This window comes from Lactuca sativa, chromosome 5 (genome assembly GCF_002870075.4).
Source record: "Lactuca sativa cultivar Salinas chromosome 5, Lsat_Salinas_v11, whole genome shotgun sequence".
NCBI lineage: Eukaryota > Viridiplantae > Streptophyta > Magnoliopsida > Asterales > Asteraceae > Lactuca > Lactuca sativa.
In genome coordinates this window covers 958,823-965,742 of record NC_056627.2, presented here as the reverse complement: position 1 = coordinate 965,742, position 6,920 = coordinate 958,823, and the positions used below count along the sequence as shown (strand labels likewise).

At 38.3% G+C, this 6,920-nt stretch overlaps 1 long non-coding RNA gene across 1 annotated transcript; it reads left to right on the top strand.

Annotated features, from left to right (window-relative positions):
* Positions 1-6,338, top strand: LOC111888696 (uncharacterized). Its single transcript, XR_002849291.3, has 3 exons — positions 1-954; positions 1,259-1,358; positions 2,440-6,338. It is a non-coding gene; the product is annotated as an uncharacterized LOC111888696 (long non-coding RNA).
* The last annotated feature ends 582 nt before the right edge of the window (positions 6,339-6,920 follow it).

The following is a 6,920-nucleotide window of genomic DNA, read 5'->3' as shown; positions in this document are numbered from 1 at the left end:
CAAAAACGAATCTTGGAAAGGAAGTGGTCCAAATTCCTCAAAGGTGAGCCTTTGACTAAATTGATGAGTCTCTTTCATATCCTTTTGACTGAAAATCCCGGATTTAAGGCTATTAAGAGGAAATTGTCAGCATTGGAACTTCACCACCAAGAACCACGATACTACCCTCACTATTCAATTGAGTCCTACCCCTTTCTCCTTGCTAGAAACCGCCATCCCACCCCACTGCCGCTGCAGGAGCTCCTCCCTCCACCACCATAACCCAACCACCCATCTAGTGCTCAATCATACCCACCCTCCAGTCACCTCTACTGTCTTCGTTTTGGTTTCATTGTTAAAGAAAAAAAAAACAAGATACCACCACCACTAAGGGTGGCCGAGAACCATCTTCATCTCAATCAAGAACCAGCACCGGTGGTCTTGAACCACCGTGTTGCACCACCAGACACCATCCAACCTCATCCTACCTCCTACTCCCTCCCTCTCGACGATCTGTTGTTCATAAAATGAAGAAGGGTACCAGAACTGCTAAGGGTTGCCACCCACGACCACTTACCACCGCCACCACCGGAGCCATTGCCCCTGCTGCTTTTCATTCACGAACTCGACTGTTTTGTGATCACCACCAACTCCTCCTTCTTCCCTCGTGTCATTCCCAACAAATGTAAGCAAGGACGAAGTAGACTGGAGCAGCCCTCGCAACTGCGTTTGTAGACAACAATTACCCATCACCGCCGCTGCCATTTACTTCCGAAGTCACCACCACCGACGACTTCACCACTGTTTCTGCATTCGACCACCATCGCCGCCTCCGCAATTTAATTTCCATCATCGATGATGCCGGCCAAGGCCAAGAGACCCAACGAGAAACCCAATTTCCGTCTTAACGGCACCTGCAACTCGTCAATTGCAAGAGACGGCTACTGTTCAAACTCCCACACATTTTATTTAAATGTAAACCTAGAGATCGAGAATATATCCACTTTTGACCCCTCAGTGAAATACATCAGTCACTAAGCCCAAACTGACTTTGGATTTATCCAGATTTAGTCCCTCCACCATAAACCCTAACAGATTAAGTCATAAAACTCAAATCTGTTTGAAATATGCACTTTTAGCCCCTGGTTTGAGAATATTTTGCAAAATTAGTCCCTGGAGTATGATTTTGGCAAAATCAACCCCTAGAGTTTATTTACTTTATCAAAGACCACACTATACTTAATAGTTAATACCCAAACTACCCTTTTGGATTTTTTAGGTAATTTAAATACAACCGGTGATTCGTTTTAAGAGCAAGGAGCGTCACGAAATGACTTTCACGACAAGTTTCACCCTCGAGATTCGTCCACGCTTCAAGGGTGAGTGTTTACGACCCCTTTTTAATATTTTTACGCTTTGGGGGAGAATACATGTGCTATATATATTTATTGATCTTGACAAACACTTATCAAATTCAAAACTAGTTTATAGATATTATTTTGTTAAATAATATTTCATTTACAAATAAGCTAGTGATAAATATGTTTTATATAAATATGTTACAGTTGTTTTTTTTTTCTAAATACAACTAGTACAGATAACAAATGATTTCTGCATACAAAATATTATGATTTTATGACAAAATATGTTATAAAACTTATGTTTTAAAAAGTTACCGCATCTGTAGTATTTCATGTGCATACCAAACATACATATACGAGTTATCAAACTCTTATCTTGAAATCATTTATGTACTGTGTACACTACCATGAGATTTACCACTTGTTTGAACGAGCATTACACATTTTTATGGATTTTCTTATCAAGTATAACCGGTTTTTCATGAAGAACTCTAGTTAAGGGCCTTATGAGTGAGACTTTATTCATTACCCTAAGTGCATACAAACACTTAAAGACCCACACCACTATAACCGTTAATATTCGAAGTTGAGATAAGTATGTATGGATCTATACGGGTAGACATCCCCAGCCGTGGTTGCTAGTTACAACCTCGACCGATCAATCGAAGCGGGTGATAAATATCTTAAACAGTTTTACGACGTCCAATGAAGTGTCGTAGGGGTAGGTACAGTCACATAGCTCGGTTATAGGACTCAATATAAGCATTACTAGATCTTATAATCTAGAAACCACGTATCCGGTTTCTCTGATTATCAAACATTTTGAGTATGGATTTACTCACGGTTTTCTTTGAGTACCAAAATTTTTAATATGGAATTACTCATGGTTTCTCTGATTACTAAACATTTTGAGTATGGATTTATTCACGATTTTTTGAGTACCAAAAATTTTGAGTATGGAATTACTCATGATTTCTCTGATTACTAAACATTTTGGGCAAGGATTTAATTATAATTTTTTGTTTTATCAAACATTTTTAAACATGGCTTAAACTATAAATGGAATACTTTTTAATATTTTAAAGTATCATTACTGCAGTTAGCAGAGAACCTGTAAACTCTCACCAACCTTGTGTTTACCCTCAAACGAGCTTTCAGTCAGAAGATCAGTCATGGATTTCAGGCGACCTAGATTTATGTAGCTTTTGTTAAATCGGCCTATCTATTAAGGCAACTTTATGAATTTCTTATTATGAACTTTGTATTCAAACCTTAAAGAGTAATGTAATTGCTATGTTGTTATTGTTGTAACTTGTGATGTATATTTAATTTGCTAGTGATCCATGAACTAAGCCGCACAGCCCGGTGTATTCCGCCGCCTCGGCCGGGGCGTGACAGATTTGTATCAGAGCTAAATTGGCTATAGAGAACTCGTATCCTCGAAAGAGGAAATACAACTATAGCTACAGGCTCCTAATAAAAGTATTATTAATAAATATACTACTTCTCAACTGCTCACGAGAGAGGCAACTGGTTTGAAGGTCCGCTAGGGTTGCTGGATTTCAAAACAGCTTAATCGCCATAATGGTTATGGCCCCCGGTGTTTCATATATGACCCTCGTCTGTGATTTGTAGTCTTGGAGTACAAACCAAAATTTAATAATACTACAAACCTGACCAACAATAATTTATAAGAGTTATATATACTCTGGCCCGCGATGAGAACACTTAATAAAACTTCTGACTACCTTCAACTAAGGCTACTAACTCAGCCCTTTAGGTCCAAAGCCTCAACTAAGGTTGGTAGCGTACATAGGTCATACCATAAATAAAACTAGGAACGCGCGCCTTTGTTATTTATGGTTAGGCTGGTGAACAACCAACCTTGAGCGACAAGTTTGACAGACTACAATGGTTGACAGTTTTAGAGATTGAAGGATGTTCTCAAGACTCGATAGAGATACCTAATACCTAAACTCCTTGTATCAACTCCCAGACAACATATACATAAAAAAATCATAAAAAAACTTAAATATCTGGGATGACGTCCGAATTTCCTGATATACCTAAATTCGAAGAAGAATGAACAACCAATAACTTTGTAAAAAAGAGAAGCCCATAGTTCCTAGTAGATCGTTCGGTAGCCTCCAAACTTCTATCTCCCCTATCTCCCAAAGATGGCGAAGATTCTTTCGAAGACGAACCATTTAAAGATCGAAGATGAGAAAGCAGTTGAAGAAAACCTGAAAGGAAAGGGACTAACAGATGAGGAGTTCACCATCGAAAAGCCACCAATGTACTACCTCTACTGATTAATTTCAGGTGGATGCTCTATATGGACACTCCTAAGGAGAGGATTCCACCTCATCCCCAATGTGATACTTATGCCTAAAGGAAGCAAATGTCATCACAAGAGTCAGAATGATTCACAAATACTCTGAGAGAGAACTAATAGTCTCAAGGAACAAGAATATGACAAGTTATCATTCCCCAAGTCCGTTCTCGCCTATCGAAAAGTCTATCAATAAAGTTGTGTTTCTCCCAATTGAACGAAGTGTTCGAATTAAGCCAACAAATCGAATCTATGATAGACAACATGAATATGTAGAATACGTCACTCACACTCTAAGCCAAAGAGTCAACTCAAGAAATAAGAATATGATGAAAATTGGATTACCCGTATACTATTCCATCATATCAAAGAAAGGTCATTACCCATGGTCACAAAATATATACTGGATTATAGAGTCCAACTGACCTAAAGCAGACTAGGAATCAAATGATTCTAACAAATTAAAGGTTGCGTGAAACTCATAATCAGATTGAGGAGCTAGCCAACCTACTAATTGGAACTTTTAAATATCTAACAAGTTTATCTAGGGCGAATAGTACCCTTAGGTTAAGGTCAGGAATCATGGGAAAATAGATTATATGCAAACATTTATCCCTTCTATGTCTCTCAGTGAATGAAGCTTTTTCATTACTAACCCTGCCCATGTTTGGAAACTGATGTAACAAGGTGTAACTAAAATGAAAGTGTTTATGCCATCGAGTGTTTCAAAGGTCATAAATATTATCACTCCCCGCACTATAATTTGGAAATCTATGGGGTTTCAAGAATCGATCCCTATTTCTCTATCGTTTGGAATCGGTAGGATTTCAATTCCCTCTTTATCATTTAAATTGGCAGGATTTCAACTCTCCCTCTAACATTTGGAAACATGTAGAGTTTCAGAAATCGATCCCTCTCTCTATCATTTTGAAATTCGAAGGATTTTAGGAACAAGTCACACTAACACACCGTCATATAATACGACTTATACATGCTCGTTTATAACTAAATTGTTATCGTTACATTTCCAGTCATCAAACTTCATTCATCTGTGCTATTTGATTATGGTATCGATAGAAGCTTCATTGACCATGAGTTGAGAAGCATGCTAAGCCATAAATCCTTCAATGGCCATGTAGAAGGCATCTTAGAGATACTTACCAATTTCCTCCTCACCTTGAATAACCATGTCTCTCACGTCAACCTAATACCCATGACCATTGGAAGTTTCGATGAGATTATCGAAATGGATTGGTTATCCCCACTATGAGTCGAAGTTCTATGCTATGAGAAAGTCATCCGATTGCCCATACCCAACGAAGAAAATCTTGTGATTTATGGAGATAAATTAGGGAAGAAACTAAGAGCCATTTCCTGCGTGAAGGGACTAAAGCGCTTACAAAAAAGATGCTTCACTTTCTTGGCCCACGTGATGGATATGCAAGGCAAGGGTAAGGAAATAAAAGATATTCCATAAGTGTGTGATTGCCTGGACGTATTCTCAGAGGATCTACCTGGACTACCTCCAGTCAAGCAGGTGGAATTCCAAATCGACATAAACCAGGGTGTAGCGCTAGTGGCAATATCTCCTTATCACCTGGCACCATCAGAAATGCAAGAACTATCCTGTCAACTCCAAGAACCAATTGACAAAGGCTTTATCTGGCCATGCTTTTCACCTTGGGAGCTTTGGTGTTGCTTGTCAAAGAGAAGCATGGATCGTTCAGGATATGCATCGACTATCAAGAGTTGAACCAATACCTACTGCTGAGGATCGATGACATGTTCGACTAGTTGCAAGGACCCCACTACCACTCGAAGATCGAAATAAGATCCTGATAGTTAGTTTTTTTTACTTCTTTTTATAGTTTATTTTAGCATATTTCATTCATAATTTAGATAATTTCCATGCATATTTTCCTTATTGTTATTTTATGACTATTTCGGGTACTTTCGAATCTTGTGAGCATAATTACAGGTTTTCGGGTCTAGCGGAGCGGGAGTGTTCGGGACGTATGGGAAGCGATGGGATTTGGTAGACAAAAAGGATGTTAGGCTTGGTGATTGTGGAGATGATGCATGGAGCGAGCTTGATGATTATTTGAAGGCTTGGAGAGAAATAAACTTTAAATTTGCAAGATGCGGGAGTTTATTCAAGCGTGCGTAGATTATTAACCGGGCGAGTTTGGAGGATTTGGAGAGGCCAAATTGGGCTTAAAATGAAGAAAAACTTGAAGAAAATGGGCTAGGAGGTGATTGGATTCGATCTGGGCTAGTGGGATATATTTTGGAGGCCCAAAAACTCAAAGAAGCCCTTGTCAGGCACCACCCGCGCAGCAGCACGCGGGTCGCGCAAGGCCCTGCAAGAGCATTTCTGGGAATTCATGTTTTAAGCTATATGGGGAAGGTTGGTTCCTATATTTTGCATACACTTGGACATCCTATTTTTGTAGATTCTCTCTGGAGTCTTGAAGACTTTTGAAGGCCAAGAACACCTCAAGAACATCATCTTTTTACCTCTTGATTCTTGCTTAATGTTTGGTACAATCTTCTCTAACTTTGTTTCTTTGGGTTTAGCCATGCTTGGCTAAACTAATCTTGGTTGACTTTTGGTTAATCCTTTGAACTTTTGTTGAATGTTGAAGGATCCATGAACATGTTCTCAAATCTTTATGGGAATGTTTTGTGTTTTAACATCTTATCACTACTTGTATGTTTTAGTTCATGAGTTTAAATGTGTTTGTGGTGATTAGTCGGCTAATTTCTTGATTAAGTAAGGATCCTCAAATTAGCAAGCAACAAATGATTTTTGTGTTGTTTTTGCTTCACACAATCATAAAAACATTTCCTCCAACATGGTGGTGAAATCATTTGACCCCTCTTGGATTTGGTGACTTTTTGGTTCTTAATGCTAGTTGACTTTCACTAATTACATGCTTAATGGAAATTGTGACTTTAACTAAGGAAATTGTTATGAGCTTCTCTAACCATTTTAACAACTAAGAAAAGTCTAGGTAATCTCAAGCTTCTTGGATTACTATAGCCAATTTAAGGATTTAAAACAAGTATTGCACCATTGGATTCTAATGATATGTTCATCAAAAGTCAAAGTGAGGAAACTTTAAGTCAACCATCTCTCCCTTATTGATTTTACATCAAACCCTTATTTTTGTTGAAATTATCTAATTAAATCATAGTTAATTCTAGTTTGTTTCAAGTATTTCAAAACACCAAAACCCCCCATATTA